Raw genomic sequence first — 16,260 nt, 5'->3', positions numbered from 1 at the left:
CACCTGGGGATGCACAGGTAGGTTACTCTTGGCTCTACACTCAGGAACTACTACTGGCGGTGCTCGGGGGATCATTTGGGATGCTAGGAATCGAACCTGGGTCGGTCTCATGCAAGGTAAATGCAAGGTATGCTGTTGCTCCAGCCCCCCCCCCCCTTTTTTTTTATTTTTTCACTTTCTTTGCAGCAAATGATTGCCTAAGCAAACAGGTCTACAGTCTGAATTTTGTTTTTCACTTACCAAAATACCAGTGTCCTTCACGTGGCTTGGGAGATCACAACCTAGTTATGATTTCAGACATCATAACTATTTGACAAGCTTTTCTGGAGGGTTTTAACAACAAACCAGGAAGCTGTCAGAACAATTCAACAACTGCAAGTGATTATTAAGCACTATGTGTAAAGAATTGAATATACTTTATATCACTTTATTTAAATTTTTTACCACCAACTTCTGATATGGTTTTCCTCCTTTTAAATAATGGAAGAAAATGAAGTTTAGCACAAAAGGGGTGGAGCGATAGCACAGTGGTAGGGCGTTCGCCTTACAAGCGGCCAACATGGCCGACCCGAGTTCGATTCCTCCACCCCTCTCGGAGAGCCCGGCAAGCTACCGAGAGTATTTGATATGCCAAACACAGTAACAACAAAGTCTCCAATGGAGACGTTACTGGGCCCGCTCGAGCAAATCGACGATCAACGGGAGGGCCTTTACCTTTACCTTTAGGGAAGAAAGGGGTTCACTACTAAGATAAAGAAAGATAAAGGCTAACTGCTAAGTTCACTACTAAGTAGGTGCTGAAGCTAAAATTCAATGCCAATTCTCAGTACATGCTGTTTCCTACTACTTTCTGCGTGTTTATGTTTTGTTTGGTTTTGTTTGGGGGCAATACTTTAGGGAGCAATTCCTAATTTGGTGCTTGGGGCTTGTTCCTGTCAGTGCAAAGGCACCCCACTACTTTTTGATTCACGGTTTGCATAGAATGTCTTTTGCCATGCTTGAAATTTTAACTAATCTATGTATTTTTATTTAAATTGGTTTCCTTCTAAACAACATGTAGCTGATTCTTGCATTTTATCCAAAGTTACAATCTCTGAATTTAGACCATTTACATTGAATGTGATTATTAATTGGGTTTAAATCTACTATTTTACTAATTTATTTTCTATTTGTCTTAGTTATTCCATATTTTAATTTACTATTTCCTTGCATTGTTTGAGCTATTATTTATTATTTAATTTTGTCTTCGATGCTGGCTTTCTGACATTTCTGCTTTCATTTTTTAGTGTTTGTTCTAGAATTCACAATACATACTTATTTCCATCTACCACTGAATAATATTCAGTTCTGTATAATAATTTTTAAAATATGGACATTTTCCTCCCTCTTGTATTTTTGACTGTTGTTACTACTATATATTTCACTTCTACATAATCTATCACTCCCTAATATGCTTTTTTGTGGGGGGTTACTTAAATATTCTTTACATAATTTAATCATCCACTCTTGTGGCTAACCCTGCTCTCAGGTCCCGGGAAAAGCTTTTTCACACCTCCTATGAACTCAAAACAGAAAGGGATTGCTTCCAAATATTGTAAGGATATGTGGGCAGTTGCCATAGAATGTGGGAAGGTGTGGAGAGATAGAAGAGCTAAGACACAGAACCGTGCAGCTGCTCGATATGACTGATGAGTTCTGCTTAGGATCAGCTAGTGGTGTGATGGAAAGAACCAGAGATAGCTTACCTTTGCGATGGACAACAGAACAGCATGCACCAGAGGTGGAAGTGCAGCTCACATGTAGAAAGACAGACTCTCTGAGCAAGCAAGAGTGTCAGCTGAACCCAAGGCGATCTCAGCAGCAAGTTTCTGTGGTGGATTACCCAAGCAGAACTAAGACAGGCATTCTAACTTGAGACACCAAGAGGTGGTCAAAACATAATTGGAGGATCCTCCCAGGATGGGAGAAGCATGCTGAAAGTAGACTATAGACCAAACATGATTGTCATTCAATGCCTCTCTTGCAAACAACAGGACCCAAAAGGAGAGAGAGAGAATAAAAGGGAATACCCTGCCACAGAGGCAGGGGGGTTGGGGGGATGGGGGTGGGAGGGATGCTGGGACCCGTGGTGGTGGAGGATGGGCACTGGTGGAGGGATGGGTACTTGATCATTGTATAACTGAAACCCAAGCACAAAAATTTGTAAGTCTATAACTGTACCTCATGGTGTTTCACTAATGAAAAAAAATTTTTAAAAACCCAAAAAAAACTAATTGGAACATCAAGGTAGTTGCTTCCAAGTGAAAAATGTCAGGCTCCTTCTACTGTTCGTAGCTTCCCAATTTGCATTGTTTGTAGGAGAAGCAGCATCATATCTTTTCTTTTGGTTTTAAAGATTCTGAACCACTACTGTGCACATTTGATTGGGTGGAATAGCAATCATGACTGTGGGAAAGAGCAGAAAGATGCTGCAGCATATTCACTATAGAATGCGATGTTTCCTGCAGGAGGACCGAATCTTCATTGACACAGCCAAGGTTTTTGACAAGCATTTGAACTTGATTTGCTATGATTGTATGAGTTCAGGAAGATTGAGCTGAAGAATTCAAAACAGTGGAGCATGCAGTAAAGCAGTTTAGGGGTTGGTATCGTTATATGGGAGAACTTGGTTTCTGTGACTGTGAACGAACCACCTACCAAAGATACCAGCATTGCCTAGCTCCTCTTGGAGCTGCAGGAGACTCTGGGGTTGGCGGGTCAGCTGTCGAAGGTGTCCCAGCTGGTGTTCCCACTCCCCAAGATCCAGCTGGGTTGCTGAAACTGTCTGAGGATTTGGTGGGCCATCCCAACAGATAATGACTCCACAGGAAAGAGGCACTGCTGCAGCTGCTGTGGTTACTACTAGTGCCAGTATTCTGGAACCCCAAGACAGTACCAAGCAAGACTGGGGAAGCCGCCCACACATTGAGCTGCCTCATCTCCAGGCATTATGGCTCTTCCACCTGCTATGAGACCACTTATTGGCCCTCCAACTGGACTTCCTCCTACTTGAGGGATATGATAGGCATGCCTCCTCTTGGAATGAGACCCCTTCCTCCAGGAATGAAAGGTCTACCTACCCCAGAAATGCGTCCACCAGGATCCTAGAATTCTAGCAATTCTTCACCACATTTTCCCACTTTGAGACTTTTGAAACTGTAAAGAGTGCTTGTGAGCTTTTCATCTCCTTCCTACCACATAGTAATAGTTAATAAATAGATAGAGTGATTAAACTGCAAAAAAAAGAAGAGTTAAGACAAACTCACAAATATCAGAAATTCTCTTAGATTGTGAGGATGTACAAATTTTTTTATAAAATAGTGTAAGTGTCTAATACCCTTGATTTTCTAATTTAGGGATCTCCATTCAAATTAGCAAGGTACTTACAGAAATTGCATGTAGAAGACAATTTATTTTTGTAATATTAAATTATCCATATTATTACCTAATGTCTATATGTGTTGTTCTACTCTGAATCATGCAGATGTATCACAAGTATATCATGCACAAGTATTTTCATGCAGAACTCTTTTGACAAAGGGTTTAACTGATGCTTTAGATTGACGTTACAAATGCCAAGCACTGCAAATAGTATTATTTTATAATTTAAAAGGTATGTTAATTGAGATAAAGAAAAATTTAGCTTAATTTTTTTATTTATAATTATAATCAACATTTGGCTCTTAATGTTAAACTAAGAAAAATAAACTTCTGAACACACTTAAAAATAACTTAAAGTTCAAGTCTTTATTTTATTTGCATTTTTGGTGAAATGTTTAATTTGTAAGTAGGTTGAAAGATTGAATACTATTTTATTTCTTTTAATAATTTATATTGTTAGTGTTAGAACAGATATTGAGTGAAAATTGTGAGAATGGCTGAGATTTTGTGAAATTATAATTACGATATATTATAATCAGGTAATTCTTATGAAATGAAGGCCAGGAAAGAATTTTTCAATAAATGAATAATCATTTAAGAATTTTATCTTAATTTTGTTAGATATCCAAGCATCAATATGTTAAGAAAAAAAAACAGTGTTCAAATATAATTAAAAGCTGTTGCCTTTGATTTCCACAGTCACATAAAAAAGTGACTTTACACTTATTTTTACTTTGCATAATAAAAATGTAGGTAGGAGGAAAGATGTTCTTAGTAGTGTATTAAGAATGATTTATAACTTTTAGTGTAAATTTCTATTTATCAGCTTGCTTCAGGGACCCAAAATGTTAATGTCATAGTATCACTGTATCACTGTCCTCCCATTGTTCATCGATTTGCTCAGGCGGGCCCAGTAACATCTCCATTTTGAGACTTGTTGTTACTGTGTTTGGCATATTGAATACATCACGGGTAGCTTACCAGGCTTTGCTGTGCAGGCAAGATACTCTCGGTAGCTTGCCGGGCTCTCCAAGAGGGCCAGAAGAATCGAACCCAGCTCTGCCGGGCTGGCTGTGCACAAGGCAAATGCCCTACTGCTGTGCTATCGCTCCAGGAAATAAAATTTTTTCCAAACTCACAGCTTTTAATGTGTCTCTTACAAGTGACAATAACCTATTTGTCCTAAACTCAAACTTGTTCTGTACTAAATATGGTGTTCCATTTTATCTTATTGCTAAGAAGTGGTTTCTCCAATTAATCTTGACAGATTTGAAGAATTTTAGAGTTTGAAAGAACTTACAGGTTGTTGCTGCAACCACCATTATTAAATCTAGTTCTCACAACTTTCACTGACTTTATAGCCACAATGCTGAGTACTAACCACTATACGATCAGGGCATTTTGCAAAGCCTCAGAGACATAGACAATTTCTCAGATCAAAAGGATTGTCTTTCCTCTTTTTAGTTTACCTTCCAGACTTTTATTTCTCCACCTAGGAGATAAGGGATTAGCTTTGTATGTGGTCATTTCATCCAACCCTGGTTTAATACTTGGTACCATGTATGATCCCCTGAGCAAAACCATTGTCACTCCTAAGTATGAAACCAGGAATAGTTCCTGAGCATCTTTGGGTGTGCAACTCCCTATCCTTAAACAACCCCCCCCCCCACACACACACAGACACACTTTTTTTTTTGTATTCTGGACCTGTCTCCTATCAACATCAACATTGTCCATCTGTTTCCATTCCTCTGAGACTTGCTCGCTACCTGGCACAAACTCTTCCCAGAGATATCTCTTTAAGATTCTTGGCCCAGAAAGGAGAAAGGTGAGGAACAGCTGAGAGGGCTTGGAACCCTGGAATTGAAAGGTGATAAAAACTTTAGAGTCAAGAAGTAAGAGCAACGAATAAGAAGAGAACTATATTAGAATCACTATTTTGTTTCATGATGATAGTTGAAGGCAAACCCTACAGGGAACAAAATTATGTGTAATAATATCCATAAGGAATTGAATGCAATAAAGAACTTTGCAATGGGGCTAGAGAGAGTGGATAGTACACTTGCCTTGCACTTGGCTGACCACGGTTTCATCTTGGCATCCTATATGGCACCCCAAGTCCACCAGGAGTGATCTTTGAAGACACAGAGCCAGGACTAAACCTTGAGCTTTGCTGTGTGTTTTAAACAAAAAAATAGAATAAAAAGCTTTGCAGAGGGAAATGCCCTCCCACAGAGGCAGGGTGGGATGGGGGCTTGGGGGTGGAAGGGATACTGGGATCCGTGGAGGTGGGAAATGCGCACTGGTGGAGGGATGGGTGTTTGATCATTGTATAATTGAAACCCAAGCACAAAAATGTGTAAGTCTGCAACTGTACCTCATGATGTCTCACTATTAAAAAAAATTAATTAATTAATTAATTAAAAAATTTATTTATAGGATTTTCAATGAAGAGGCAGAATATAAATCAGGTAAATTTAAGTATTAACAGTATAATAAATAGTAACCAGCAAGAACAGTTCCTAAATTGGCAGTTAAGTTTTTGTGTTCAACAAAGATATATTCATGCATACATAAATGCAATGAATACACATGTGTATTTAATAAAATATTTCCATAAAAATGCAGTTACCTCCCTTACCAAATTATTATACCTTTACTCAAAATATGTGTATTAAGTACAGGTAATGTCATGGAACAAAGAAAAAATACAAAAATAATGTTATGTATGTTTATAATTGTTATTGTGCATATGGTTATACTGTCCTCAAGCTACTATAACAAAATGCTATTGATTTGGTGGTTTAAATCACTGTTCTTCAATCTGTGGTCAGCAGACCAACAGCAGGCTTGACAATTTATTATAAGTCCACCAAAAAATTTCCCCCAGTCATGTAGTAGCTAAGCAGCAGAGGTTTCACTAGCCAAGGAGAGTAATTTTATAAATTAGATTTAATAAATAAAACTCCATTTCCAAAAAAAAAAAGAAAAAAAAACTTTGCAGTTACATATGTGTCAGGACAATTGATTGGTTGGTAATTAGCTTTTTTAATGTAGTTTTCTATAGGATAACACTGTTTTGTCCTTCCTCAGGTAGTTTAGGTTTATTGGGTCACATCCATCTAAGAACACTGAACTTGTAAGCAATGTCCTTTCTGTATGGACACAGGAAGACAGTTAATATTATGCTCTGTAACTTGAAAGTTGATTGACTCCGAATAATATTTACTCGTGGGCATCTGATTTCTTGACTCAGTTGCCCTTAGTTCCTAGTATTCCAAAAGCAGAGTCCCGAGGAGGGACTGAATGGACCCAGGGCAAGCTGTGAACTACCCTGGCATCGAAATGGGCCAGGCCAAAGCGCCACGATACTCAACTATAAGTTGAGGGCATGATCATGGACAAATGCCGTCATGATCCAAAAGTAAGTAACGACGAGACTAGGACCCTGCCGGAGCTAGGAAGATTAACCTGGCCTGAGGACTGCGGAATATATAGTGAGATGTTCTCAGGAAAAACCAAACTAAGTTTATATCTCTTACTGTGCTCATACAGAATGACATTGCTAGAAATATTAGAAGTAGATTTATTACAACTCTTTAAGTAGATTACTAACTGAGGGAAGAACACACCCTTGTTGGGATCACACCCTTGAGCGGATCTCCTAGTAATCTGGAGTAATCTCTTTAGATGAGATTTTATCCTTGAGTTAATCTCCTGGAGGAGTGGTTTTACCTCTCTTTGTTGATTTGTCAATATTCAACCCACCTTTATGTCACCGCCTTACTTGATTGCTATATAAACTAATACTGTAAGCTGGGGTGGGGGGGAGTAGAGTCAGAGGGAGAGGGGCTCAAGGTTGAGAGAAAGAACAGCCATCCTGATCCAGGCCACACACAGGGCTCAAGAGCACCAAACACAGGCAGTGATAAAGAGCCATCCAGTGAGCCCGTGAACACACAACCTTCGGCGAGATAAGATTTTAAAATTTTCCTTCCACTTTCTCCAAGCAACTAGTCAGTTTCCTTCTCTCTTAAGTTGAGGAAACTTTTTTTTATGGCTGGAGATAGATATGTTTGGGTCACTGTGCTAAAGTCTGATCCAGGATTGGCAGTGTGCAAGACAAACTATTATTTCTCTGATCATTATGCTGAGTAATTTTGGAGAGCTACATAAGAGATGGTGTAAAGGTAATTTTTTTGTGGAAGTTTGGCCTCATGAAAACTATAATGTTAGGTAGTTATATTGAAGATAAGGAGAAGTAGCTATCTTTGAGAACAGCAAGAAAAGAGACTTGTTATTAACACCTAGAGCTTTCTTGTTGTTGTTGGTAACTGAGAAATGGGTGAAAATCAAGAAACACCACATTATTTCTTTGTCTCATGACAGATGGAGTCAAAATCATTGGTACATGACTTTCATGTAGTAGACCTATTAAAATTAAACTCCAGTTACTCATTATTAACAAAAGAAAACCAATAGAATCCAGTTATCCTGCCTTCAATGCAGCATTACTTACAAAAGTCACAAGTTAGAAGCAATATAAGGGCCCAATAAAGGTTGATGAAATAAAGAATATGTGCAACAAAACACTACTTGACTATTAAAAACAAGAGATAAAATTTTATTTTATATCTTCCACAGCAACATGAATGGACTGAGAGATGAAGTATGTTACATCATGGAAGGACAATGTATTATTCTGCTCATATGGTACTTAAACAAACTTGACAAGTGAACTAAATAAAACAAAAACAGTCTGAGAGACAGTTCAATAGATAGGGCATTTGCCTTACGTGCGGCCAATCTAGATCCACATCATCCCATATGGTCCCCTGAGCACTACCAGGCATGATTCTTGAGTATAAAGCTAGGAATGACCTCTGAATATCACCGGATATGGCTTGGATTATTTGGGTAGAATAGAAATTTTTAAAAAATCATGAGGGTTGGTGCTTTCTCTTTGTTTTCCACAGAGAATTCCTTAGTTCACTTGCAAGCTGATGAAGGTGAGGCCTTGATGAAGGGAAAGTTACTCAACACTGGGCTCATTTGTTTTCTTGGGAGCTCAATATAATCCCAGAGCAGTTGTGGATTTTAAGAAACATTTCTGTGTATAGAGGGAAAGAAACTTTTCCATCGTATCATATGAAGGTATTAGTTTTATTAAAGAGAAATGAGATGGTACTTGTTCATCAGAATTCACAGATAAAGATTCATAGATGAGTTCATAGATGAAGATTTATTTCTAGTCATACATTAATGTCAAACAGAGTTTAGACCACTTCCTAGTAAATGATTAACACTTATCACTGAAGAATCAAACAGCTTCTAAGTTCTTTTACACTGGTAAACATTTCTATCAAAGCTCTTAAGGGAACTTCTTAAAAGTTTCCATGTAATTATAAGAATATTTAGATAAGGATTTTAAGGTCTTTGGAGAAGACCGTTGCAATTTTACCAAAATCAACTTCCTTACATTCTAGAATGTAATATATATTTTCACTGTCACTGTCACTTTCACTGTCCTCCTGTTGTTCATCGAGCGGGCCCAATAACGTCTCCATTGTGACAATTGTTACTGTGTTTGGCATATCGAATACATCATGGATAGCTTGCAAGGCTTTGCTGTGTGGGCAAGATACTCTCGGAAGCTTGCCGGGCTCTACGAGGAGGGCGGAGGAATCAAACTCGGGTCGACCATGTTGGCCGCTGCAAGGCCAATGCCCTACCCGCTGTGCTATTACTCCAGCCCAATATAGATTTTAGCCAAATCAAATCAGTCTTGTTTGAATTTTCAGGAAAAAATGGAGGGCAATATATCAACTCAAAATATACAATGTGTCAGGGTCTCAAATCAGCATTTTTTCATTGTGATTTCTAGGATACAGATACTTGCAATAATAGACTGCAATAGAATTGTATGGAATAAATTTAGAATTTATGATAAGAACCATGAGAAGGGCAACGACCAAGGTTATTAAAAATAATTTTTCCTGGCTTCATTTTTGTTACAATTTTCATTTCTCAGTATCATCCAGGTCACCATATAGGCATTAATCAAAGTGTTTCCTCTGGCTTTGCTGGAGAGTTTGACCACACATAATGATTGATGATTCAAAACCAGGGACAAAATGATGATCTTTTAGAGAACCTGGAGATATACAAGGGCAGTGACAATCATATACTGAACAACTGTTCACAGCAGACACACATCTGTTCTTTCTAGATGGCACCGCTTTCTTTGTGACACTTACTCTTGCAAAAACACTTTCTACATCTTGACAAACTTTCCCTTTACGAGCTGGAAAGAAAATTAGAGATTTACAGCATGGGTGTTGGCTTTTCACTATTGTTTTAAGTAGAGATGTCCTGTCCATCTACCAATGCTGACTGAGCCTTAAATAGATATCAATTGGCGTATATTGGAGTTATTCGAGTAAGAGAGAGGATCAAAAGGCTGTAGGTTTCCATGGTTCCACAGAATCATAATTCAATATGCTATTGGTCCATTTGGGAACAAGCATTCTATCTTTTGTTCTTCTTGGCCCAAGAAGAAGGTATTAGGCTTACTGTCTCCTCTAGTTAGAGAAGAGAGTTGCTTATTCTCTCTTGGAATCTCTGTCATTGGTATCTTTCCCAGTATCAATTCATTCACAAAGAGTCATTTGATGATGCTTTTGAAATCAAGTGGTTGAAACATCCACTGGATAGCAAAATGCAAGCTAATTTTACTGGGTTGGTGTCAGGTCAGCATAAATCAGACTAGGCTTGGGAAGAGCTAAAGGCAACACAAAGGCTGTGCAACTCCACTGTCTCAGTCCCTAGCACTGAACTGCTGACCTGGTTGACCAAGCATCAAAAGGAGTATCCTGAGGACTCCTGAGCACTGCCTGGAAGGTCCCAAATAAAATAATATTTTTAGAGGTAATTAATATATTAAGCCTTTATTTCTGTAAGTGCAACTCTAATGCTAAACAAGATTGGCTTTTATTAGTGGGTCTGCCAAGTACAATTTCAATGGAGCCACTTAAAACAATGATGAAATGAAAATGCACATTTAATTTGGTTCTCCAGAGAAGTGGAAGGAACAGTTTGGTCCATGTTTAAGTGCAAGTTATAGTTATCCTGAGTAGCAGATTCATTAACGGGGGTTAATGGAACTAGAATGTAAAATTTATGCAGCATCAACAATACAATAAAGCAATCTCCCAAAAGACAAAATCACATTCTGTTGGGATCATTGTCTTCCTCTTCACTAATATTGCCACCACTGAGGACTATTCCCTGTAAGGGGGTAGGATTAGTGTCAAATCTAAAGTAGGATGTCCCAAGTCCCTTTATTATCCTTAAACACTTCTAACATATGATAAAAAAAGAGTAAAATAACAGATTTATAAGAACAACAGTATAAGTTGGACTGACCACAAGAATTAAGCTTCGATTTTCAGTTGAAAATTTGTACCATTTACAGTTTTTCAGAGCGATAGCACAGCGGTAGGGCGTTTGCCTTGCACGCAGCCAACATGGCCGACCCGAGTTCGATTCCTCCGCCCCTCTCGGAGAGCCCGGCAAGCTACCAAGAGTATCTCGCCCGCACGGCAGGGCCTGGCAAGCTCCCCGTGACGTATTCGATATGCCAAACACAGTAACAACAAAGTCTCCAATGGAGACATTACTGGGCCCGCTCGAGCAAATCGATGATCAACGGGAGGACCTTTACTTTACTTTACTTTACTTTACTTTACTTTACTTTACTTTACTTTACTTTACAGAAGGTATATTGGAGGTAGTTTCTGTGTTGAAGTGCCTTACATGATTTAATTTTTAATTCTTTAAGCAGTTTTAGAAAAACTATATCAACAGTATCTACAAACAAGAAAAACCAAGATGTAGAGATTGAATCACTTATCTAAAGTCATGCAGTAAGTGGTAAATTCAGATTAAAATCAGGTAGTCTAACCACATCCACCAATTCCCTTTGGTTGAGAAGAAGCCAAAGTATTTTAGATAAACCTAAATTGAAATCATTGGTTGGAAGTAAATCAATCATGAAATAACCAGTTCTTTCATGGTTGCAGCATAAAATACCAACAACTGGAATAATAATTGTGTTGGTCTACTTGAGTTTACCCTTGTGTTGAAAAACCATTGTACTTAATGATGCCTGTAAGTTTAGGATTCATTTTCTTATAACAATAAATGACTTCCAGAAAAAACTGTACTAGGCATTCAGGCCTAACTTTGATGATAGAAACACTAGGCCAGTAAATCCAAGAGCTAATGAATTAAAGGCTGAACAAAAAGAAAAGTGACTTAAATTCTTGAATAGGCTTTTATCTGCATAAGAAAAATGGAAACTTGGTGGTATATGCATATTGTTAACCTTTGGAATGTATTCATTCTTTTTATTGTAGGAGTCACTCCCAGGATTTCTGAGACTTTATGCATGTGCCTAATAGTTCAGTACTCTGGACTTCAGGCAACAAAGGCAATTCTGATAATGTTCAGAGACCACTACATTTGGTGGTACTTAAGGGACCAGGCAATTCTGAAGATCAAACTCAGAGACTATGTGCTTATGATCTATCTTTTTAGATAAGTCCGCAGTGAATGTTTAACATTAATTTTTGCCCCCATCTCTAGAAAAATGCTTCCTATTCCTACTCTTTGGCCTGGTCCAAGCATACTACCTTATTTGGGAAATATTCAATTAGAAAATTTCTAAGCCTTGTGGATTCATTCATTTCTGGTTTTAATGGGAGCAAGTAGAAGAGTCTACAGATAAGATTTCTAGAGCCAAAAGCCTGTATATACTGATAAGGTACACATGAAACTGTTACAGTCACCAGTCTGGTCTTCTTTCAAAAAAGACTTGAGAGAACGTATCTATCATAAGATTCTTGCCTGTGTCCTGTGTATTTAAACTATTCATGGACAGTTGCTAGAGAACAAAAGAACTACTAGAGTTGGACCATTTCTTCCAGATGTTGAATTCTTTCAATAAATATTCAGTGGATATTCCTCACTTTCACCAAACAGACTTTCTCGGAGCCATGCTGATGCTGAAAACTCTTTCTACCCAATTTCCTTTCCTGTTCTTTCTCCATTCATAGATGTCAGAACTGGACAGCAATAATAAATTTTACTTGACCTAGTCATGCTTCTTCCTTCCTTTGTCCTTTGTGGGCATGTTACCAGTGAATTTCTTGTACATTTAAATTTCATGTTGGCATCTGCAACTTAGAGGACCTGGAAAGAAATAAACAGTAACTCCTCATATTTACCCATGCAATTAAAATGTAACATGAATGTTTGGGCCATTTCCTAGCTGTATTCTGTAATAATCTATAAGTGGTACATCTGTACATGTATTTTAATGTCTTATACTCTAAGTGGTCTATTCAGCACAATAGACCATATCCACACGGTGACCAAGCTCACTGAGGTTTTGCAAGAGTTCACAATGCCGCTCTGTCTAGCATTCATCATTCTAAAGAAGGTCTTTGATTCTGTTGAGACTGAAGCAATCATTGAAGTCTTAGCCAATCAGAACATTCAAATTCAGTACATCGAGATCCTCCACAAGCTGTATTACAGATTCACCACCAGGATCTCACCATTCTACAAGGAAGTGATCATCGATGTAAAGAGAGGGGTTCAACAGGGTGATACCATTTCACCGAAACTTTTCAGTGCCATCTTTGAGAATGCCATGCGAAGACTGGAATGGGAAGAAATGGGAATGAAGATAGACAACCGGCAACTACACCACCTCTGCTTCACTGATGTCATCATTCTAATAACACCAAACATTAGCCAAGCAGCACAAATTGCTGGCCAGCTTCGATCATGAGTCAGACTGCAACTGAATCTCAACAAGAGAATGTTCATGAAGAACGAACTAGTCCCTGATGTTCTATTTGCTCTCAATGGAATGAACATCTCCAAATGCAGCAGCTATGTGCACTGGGTCAAGAACTCAACATGAGGAATGACTTGGTGACAGAGCTGTGCAGGAGGAAGAGAGCAGCATGGACCACCTTCAAGAGCATAGAAGAAGTTGTTAAGAGGATTAACAACCTCTGGCTCTGGGGACATGTTTTCGACTCCACTGTTCTTCTTGTACTAACATATGCCTCAGAGATCTGAGCCCTATGAAAACAGGACAAGAACTCTAGTTGGGCTTTACTCAAATGAGAGAAGGAATCTGGAGTTCCAACCTCGGTCGATGATAAAGAATCAGGGAGGCTGTCTCATTTACCAAGGCGTCGAAAATCAGATGGGCCGGACATGTATGCAATTTAGAGATGACCACTGGACTAGAGCTGTTACTAACTGGATTCCATGGGACATCAAAAGGACATGTAGCCGCCCACCTATGACATGGTTAGATTTCTTCATCAAAACCCTGAGCAAACAGTTTGAGGCTCTTCGTGTTTCTGGAGTGAGAGATGCCATTGGGCTACACTACAGTATGCTACAGGGACAAATGGAAATGTTACTGACACCTGCTTGAGCAAATCGAAGATTAACAGGATGACAAGTGAACAAAACGTGATACTCCAAGTGAACAAAACGTGATACTCCAAGTGAACACTGAAATCTCAAAACATAATCCTAACTTTAAACTGATGTCTTTATTTGATTGTACCCAACTTTTATTTTCATTTGCAAAGGCTGTTTACCTTTCTTATTTGCTTTGAATATATGGACTTTGCTACACTTCCAAAAAATATTAGAAATTTCTAAAGTGTGTGTGTGTATGTATGTGTGTGTGTTGTTTCACTGCCCGGAGCATTGTTACGTCAAATATTCACAATGCTTTATCTTTTTATTCAGATCTTGTCTTCATTCCCAACTCCAAGAAGACATCTGTAACCAACCTAGAAGAACATGGCTCACAAATTAAGCCCCTGTTCTGTTTATCATGACATTTTATTTTTTTAACCAGAAAAAAAATAAAAAGAAACATAAAAGATAATAAACTGTTCTTAATTTTTCACAACTGCTTTAGCTAATTTAGTTAATTTATAATCTTTAACAGATTTTTCAAATATATAATCTGCTTGCATTAGTGAAAATTAAATTCTTAGGAGACTTAGGAGACTTTACAAAAAGAGTGAGACTATTTATTAGGAGCTTCACATGCCTTCACAAAAAAGATGAGGGAATGGGGGTATGGTGCCGCCAGCAGGTCAATCTGTACCTGTGAGGCGAGTGCATCAGCAGCCTGATGGCAACGTCAGACTTTCAGATACCCCAAAATTGCTGCTGTGCCTTTGGCCAGACCCCCAAAAAACTTGGGGCAAAGTTTACCAAGAAAGTAAACAGCCAAAAGTTAGGTATGTGGGAGACACACCAACAAACCTCCTTCAGCTCAGCTAGATAATTGGAGGCAAGGCCTCTCTGGTTCCTGATCGAACTGCTTAATGGCCATGATCCCAGAGACTCAGAAACGAATCTTGGAACCCAAAGGCTTCTGGCAGAAATGTGTCCTGTTCCTGCAGTAGGTTACTGGTGGTAGGTCATTCCAGGTGGGAATAGGTTCCGTGCCTTGGCCTGTTCTCCCTGTTGGCCTGGTGACCACCATCCTCCAGAGGTCACTTGACAGTCAGGTTTGGGCCTACAGTGATGAGACACCTGGGGTTTCACTACATGGGGGTGAGCCGACTGTTTCTTCCCATCCCAACAAGACCCCAAGTCGCCACCTACAAACGGCCTCTCTGGCTCCTGATCAAGCTGATTAATGGCCATGATACCGGAGATTCAGAAACAAATCTTGAAACCCAGTGGCTTCTGGCAGAAATGCATCTGGACTGCATACAAGGTGGCCGCCAGCTCAGAGCTTATTGGAAAGCCAGGTATGAGCCGGCGGTGACAGGGCAACTGCAGTCTCATGGAAAGTGGGGCGGTACCGGCTCATCCTTCACGCACTACCGAGGTCACGAGTTGCCCCCCACAAGCGGCTCTCTGGCATGGCCATGGCTCCAGAGGCAAACGGACTTAATTCAGAACCCAGCAGCTTGCGGCAGAAAAGTGAATGGACCATGCACTAAACTACGGCGCCAAGCCTCCCCGGGAGGGAAAGGGTGTTGCTACCGTCTGCCTTTTTCTCCCCTGGCAGCAAGGTGGCCGCCACCTCAGAACTTATTGGAAAGCCAGGTATGAGCCGGCGGTGACAGGGCAACTGCAGTCTCCTGGGAAGGGGACAGTACCAGCTTGTCCTTCACGCCCTACTGAGGTCATGAGTTGCCCCCCACAAGCAGCTCTCTGGCATGGCCATGGCTCCAGAGGCAAAAGAACTTAGTCCAGAGCCCGGCAGCTTGCAGAAGAAAAGTGAATGGACCATGCATTAAACTATGACGCCGTGCCTCCCCAGGAGGGAAAGGGTGTTGCTCCCTTCCGCCTTTTTCCCCCCTGGCAGCAAGATGACCACTGCCTCAGAGCTTATAGGAAAGCCAGGTATGAGTCAGCGGTGACAGGGCAACTGCATTCTCATGGAAGGGGGACAGTACCAGCATGTCCTTCACGCCCTACCACGGTCATGAGTTACCCCCCACCAGCGGCTCTCCAGCATGGCCATAACACCAGACACACAGAAACCAATCTTGTAATTGTCTGGCTCTTTGCAGAAATCCAAAATCGTGACCACGTGACATTATATGATTCTCATAATTAGCTATAGAAAACAAATTATTTCACAATGCCTTTTCAGCAATTCTGATTGTTTGAGGGGGAATTCTAAACAATAATGGTGCATCTTTTGTCGAAATAGTGAATGTAATCAATGTAGAGAAGAGTTAAGTAGAAATCATCTGCCTCACAGGCATTTGGAGG

The 16,260-nt window shown here is 39.6% G+C and overlaps 2 pseudogenes; both read left to right on the top strand.

The window, feature by feature from the left end:
• Positions 1-1,720: 1,720 nt before the first annotated feature.
• LOC130034071 (SNRPN upstream reading frame protein-like) lies at positions 1,721-2,436 on the top strand (annotated as a pseudogene).
• Positions 2,437-2,441: 5 nt separating this feature from the next.
• LOC130034070 (small nuclear ribonucleoprotein-associated protein N-like) lies at positions 2,442-3,147 on the top strand (annotated as a pseudogene).
• The last annotated feature ends 13,113 nt before the right edge of the window (positions 3,148-16,260 follow it).

Source organism: Sorex fumeus, unplaced genomic scaffold (genome assembly GCF_029834395.1).
Source record: "Sorex fumeus unplaced genomic scaffold, SorFum_2.1 ptg000056l, whole genome shotgun sequence".
NCBI classification, from domain to species: domain Eukaryota; kingdom Metazoa; phylum Chordata; class Mammalia; order Eulipotyphla; family Soricidae; genus Sorex; species Sorex fumeus.
This window is presented reverse-complemented; position numbering and strand designations above follow the sequence as displayed.